Below are 6,000 nucleotides of genomic sequence, written 5' to 3' on the forward strand. Positions count from 1 at the left end.
AGGGCTTTCACCAGAGAATGCAGCTGTAATAGTGCATGTAAACATGAATCATTCATTGCAACGGAGGTTGTATTGTAACATTGTAAGGATACATTAATTACATTTGGTCAGAATTCCCCTCTGTGCCCATTCATGGTTCCAGCAACAGGAATCTGTCAACTGTCATAGTCACCTCATACGTCCCTTTCATCTGCTAAAGTCAAGTGGTTTCTATTTTCATCATACACAATGTGTGTGTGTGTGTGTGTGTGTGTGTGTGTGTGTGTGTGTGTGTGTGTGTGTGTGTGTGTGTGTGTGTGTGTGTGTGTGTGTGTGTGTGTGTGTGCATTCTTTTCCTATAAGAACACAAACATCACCTTGAGAATGTATTCATTGTCACACGCACGGGTCAATATGTGTGGCCGAGGTCTGGTGCGTGTGTAGAGGTTAGAACACATGGTCAAAGGTGAAATGCCGATCCCCTTTACAGCATGCTTGAGCTGTTACGCAACAGTTACGGGAAGATGGTGGCCGTTCTTCACCTCTTTCCTACATTTCCATTGGTTCAAATTTGTGGAGCGAGTGGAGTCTATTTTGCTACGACAACAATGACAAAGGAATTGTATGCACTGGGTAACACTTCTTTAGCCATGAATATTTGTGTGTGTTTATTGTGCACCCCTTTTGAAAAAATTGCATTTGATTCTATAAATAAACAATTAGGACCAATAGGTTCAAGAAATGTACACAGGTTTACTATTTTTTTATCAAATTATTCACAAGTAAAAGAATAAGGGTTGAGGATAATACATTTGTTGCGAGCGCACATTAACAGTTGTTTGCCAGTGATAATGTGGTCTAAGTTTTGGTGTTTTGTTTCTCAGAATAGAAACTTAATGACTTGAGTGTGTTTTACTACAAGGCCGGGGGGAAAAACAGGGAAGACTCCCGAGCTCATTTGGGCCTTGATAGTCTCTTGAAGTCCCCTGATGGGCTGAGATATACAGCTTTCCACCCACAGGCTGAAAACCCCTATAGTTCGACTATAATGGGATGCTCTCATGGACTTATATGGAGTTTTCACCGTTAACTGTTCAAATTCTACTTTTTCAACTCAACCATTCCTCTGTATCTCTGCTTGTCTCTGTCTTCTCTGTTGCTTGGTATCTCTCTTAATATATGTATCTATATATTGTTCTTCCTCCTGCCCATTTCAACTTTTCCTTTCTTTCTTTATTCCCCCCTTTCTTTCTCTATCTCTCCTTCTTCATTCCCCATAGCTTTGTTTCTCCTTTCTTTCTTTTAATCTGATATACTTCATTCTTTCCTTCTTTCCTTCTATTATCCTTTCTCCCCTATCTTGTGTCATGTCTTTTCTGTATTCTTTCCCCTTGGTCTCCCTCACATCTTTATCTCATTATTTATTGGTCTCCCTGCATGCAGCTCATCTCCAGCGCGAGGCCAGGAAAACACACGGCGAGCTCTGCCACGGCTGGCCGGGGGGTCAGGGTCATCGCTCAGCGCTCCCTACAGCCGGTGTCAGACTAGGACTCAGACACACACGAACACACACACACACACACACACACACACACACACACACACACACACACACACACACACACACACACACACACACACACACACACAAACACACACACACACACACACGCACACACACACACAGACGGGGAGCAGGGGAGTTTGTGTCGGGGAAGTGGGGGCTCTTACTTTGGGGAACGACTTCCTGTGGAGGGAGCAGATGTCCGGCCCGGTCCAGGCCGGGGCCTCCGCTTCCCAGTCCCCCTCCCACTTCAAAACAGACAGGGTGGAGTCCACAGAGAAGGCACTCACTGCCAGAAACAATGCATTCTTTCCACTTAAATCAACACATCGGAGTGGGTCTGAGTTCTCTCACTGCTCCGTATTGTTTCTCAGAGTCAGAGTTGCGCAGAAATCGGGAGGATTGAGCCCGGAGTGCTGTGATTCTGCAGGGCGATAAGACGTCCCATGACTTTCTCCCTCCCACCCCCAATGCTACGAACCATCCTGCACGCATCAATCCAATTTCTGTCTCATTCATTGAGTGACCATTTTGTTTAAATATGTGTCCCCCTGACAGTCTTAACGTTGGGATGGAGGACCAATGGATTTCCCAAGAACCAGGGAACAAGTGAGCAAGCAGGCCTTGCTCGAAGACACGTTGGCATTTGGGAGCTGCCACTTGGTCCATTGTTTATTTATAAGCTCCTTTAAACCAGGAGTAGACTACATCACTTCGAGAGAATGGTTGGATTACATTGTTAGAGCCATTATCTATAAGATTCCCCTGCATAATCCTTATCCTCAGCCCTGCACGCCATTCAAGTGCAAAATTTGCTGATATATATTTAAAGACATAAGTCGTGTCCATCTCCTTCCCATTACAAGACAGGAGGAGACCTTGACATGGATGCTCCTGTGTAATCTGCTTGGGGTGTGTTAGCCTCCAGGCCTCTGTAAGCTAGCCTGATAACGGCATCACAGGTCAGGGTCTGGGCTGGGTCCTGATGAAGCGGGTTGATTTGACCCTGTCCCCGACCAGGATGCTCATCAGGCTCTGGTCATGGGAGCTACAAGAGGCTCTTCCTCTGGGGCTGCAGTCACACACACACACCCATTGCCTCGGTGTACGTGTCCAGCATAGAACCTAGTCTCATATAACATCTGGACACACACACACACACACACACACACACACACACAGAACCATCCCACACTGTCTAAAAGAAATATCATAAAACATGCCCCACGCGGTCTGATACGATAGGAGAAATTGAGAAACCTTGGCATGAATATTTTAGCTGTGTTAAGAAAAGTAATTATTTTTTTATCATCTCCATATGGGCTGATTCAAATTCATGTTCCTCTGGGTGAATCCCTAGCTCCGGCAGAGGCAGGCACATGACACAAGAACCAGGGAGAGATGGCCATCCTCTGACTCACAGGGCTGGAATCAGAGGCATGGGAAAATACCAAAAAGGAGAAGTCCATTTTGTCCAGGCACATAATCAGGCCAGCATTCAAAAACGGTTTAACCTCTTGGGCAGCTTACCAGGTTCCTCAAGTGGTAGATCCTGTGGTTTGTGAGGCTCAGCGTTAGGGTTAGGAAATAGGAAACCCTGATGAATCTATGACCTACGCAAGGGAGGTGGGGAGGCCAAGATATGTTAACACATTGTCCTATTGAATAAAATGAAGTCATTCATGTATTTGCATTTTTTTAGGAAAAACTGAGACCGCAAGGGAGGAGTCACCTTTCTATTATTATAGACGATAAAAGACACTTTGAACTGATTAAATTGGGGACATTTAATAATAAACCTGTTTCTCATTGTTTTAATTGATGGGGGGGGGGGGGGGTGCTTGTTGGAATACCATCAGTGATAAAAATAACAATCCAACAACTGGTGGGGAAAGCATCAGGAGTTGATTAAAACAATCCTCCAAACATTCCTTTGTGAATTCAAGCACATACGCACACGCACACACACACACACACACACACACACACACACACACACACACACACACACACACACACACACACACACATGAACAGACAGACACAAACACACACTAAGAAAGAGTTTGTTGGATTGTCTCCCTTTCTCACAGAGCAAGAAGATAGAGACTGCGGGGGAAAGGAAATGTGTGGGATCATTTTGGAGAAGAATGGCTGTGATTTCACTACATTTGATTTAGTGAAGTGGACAGAGTCTGGGTCTTACTGGCCCTGTTAGCACAGAGGAATTTTCGCTCTTTGGGGATTTTTCTCCTTTTGAATCTCCTGTGTTTCCATGAGAGCAATGGCTTTGGCCGGGGCGACCGCATGAAAAAGCTATTGCTCAGAATTGAGAACAATCAGCTTATTGCTGAAACATATTGAGATTATCATCATATCATCAACAGGGAACACTATACAATCCCCCATGGGGTACATCAGATAGCTCAACCCATCATATTGGTTAAATACAATGCAGAGCAAAACCACAGCAGGTGGAGGCTGGGGTGGCTGTGGGTGAAATTCTGCTCAGCCAACTTAACACACCGAGTGTGTGTTTGAGATGGAAGGTCTTAAATTGACCACCTATTCGTGTACGTGCTTTTGATAAGACCACGTAAACAGTAACTAGAATATCCCGCCAGAAATAGCTACACCTATTAGAAATGGTAGTAGTAGTAGTAGTAATGTATGAATTAGTGATATTAGTCCTTGTTGTATATGTAGTAGAAGAATTAGTAGTAGCAGTTCATCACATTGATTTAATTCCTATGAAATATATACATGAATTGATATCCACTGATCCTCTCTCTCTCAGACAAAAATGAGAAACCCTAAATCAGTGTAGTTGCTCTAGTTCAAATACAATGTCTCTCTACCAACCAGGCATCGCCACAGTTAAGCCACAGTAGCAGCCTGTGCTTAGCAGCAAGGACTTCATCAGTGGAGAGTCAACAATGGAGCTGCTTCCATCTCTAGCCAAGAGCTAGCAGACTGCACAGTACTTGTGAGTACTTAAGTCAGTTTGTTTTTAGAGAAATGAACTTGGGGGGTGGCTGGAAAAAAGTTAATGCTGCGTACAAAAAAAAGGGAAACACTTATTTTGAGTGCCAAGACAACATTCGCAGGACACATTGCACACAAGATGCATTGCTCACAAGTGTTGTCACAGCTGTAAAGACTGACTTATTGCTGGAAAAGAGGCCCTTGTATGTGTGTGTGTGTGTGTGTGTGTGTGTGTGTGTGTGTGTGTGTGTGTGTGTGTGTGTGTGTGTGTGTGTGTGTGTGTGTGTGTGTGTGTGTGTGTGTGTGTGTGTGTGTGCGTGCGTGCGTGCGTTAAAATTTCATGGGTTTGTATGTGTACATATGTTTGAATGTGCTTTGCATGTGAGCTTGGTGGGTGGGTTTGCTTTGTGGAAAGGCCGCCATGGCAGGCCAAATATTCGGTGGGGCAGCTGTACAATCACAGCACAGTTAGAAAAGCATAGCATGGGATTTAACTCTACAATTATAAAGCCTTACTAATAAATGTTCTCACAGTATAGTACAGTATATCTATAATATAGATATACTCTAGTGGTATATATCATGGCCGATATCCAAGACAATCAATGGTATCATAGTACGCCACCATATATTGATCTTGAACTATATGCCAGCCTCATCTTTTTGAATTAAGTCCCCTCAGTAGTACCGCTGTAAATCTACACTTACTCTGATTCCCTTCACTGTTTTTCTTCAACTATTTTACTAATTTAACTAGGTATTCATGTCTTTGAGCGTCAATGCTTTCATCATCATTTCTGTCCATGAAGATATTAACATTTATATTTGCATTACGAACTTTCGATCATAATTGTATGAAACTAAATGTCAAACGAGAGGTTGCGTTTTCTTTGCTTTAGATACCCTGACGTATAAATAGCAAGGCCATCAGATCGGAAGAAATTTGTGAATTTATTTTGAGAAATATGAGAGGCTGCCATATACAGACAATTACTAGGTCAGCATGAGGAGTGGAAAGAATAGTCAAACAAATGCCAGAGGACCCGAAGGTTTAGCTTACTCAAATACTGTAAAGAATAATGCAATAGTTTGTATTATTATATTAAGTATTATTACTAAGTATTTATATTAGTAATCGATTAGTTGTGTAATTGTATTGTAACAGAGACTACATAATTGTATTCAACACTTGCTACAAATACATTTAATTAATCAATTCGCATTGCCAACCATTATCTGCGGCCGCAGATAATAAAAATATAAAATAGGAGATGCTGCCCTCTAGTGATCAAATGCTACATTTTGTGGAATCTTCCGTCCTAACTTTATTATGTTCTGTTATCGTTTTTCCCCTCAATATAGTACAAACATTTGTACATTTACAAATTTCAAATGACGATGTACCACAAATAATCACGGCACAAGCCGTGTTCCGTTAATACTAAATGATAAATCCGGTGTGAAGCTCCTGG

The sequence above is a fragment of the Gadus morhua genome, chromosome 18 (genome assembly GCF_902167405.1).
Source record: "Gadus morhua chromosome 18, gadMor3.0, whole genome shotgun sequence".
NCBI classification, from domain to species: Eukaryota; Metazoa; Chordata; class Actinopteri; order Gadiformes; family Gadidae; genus Gadus; species Gadus morhua.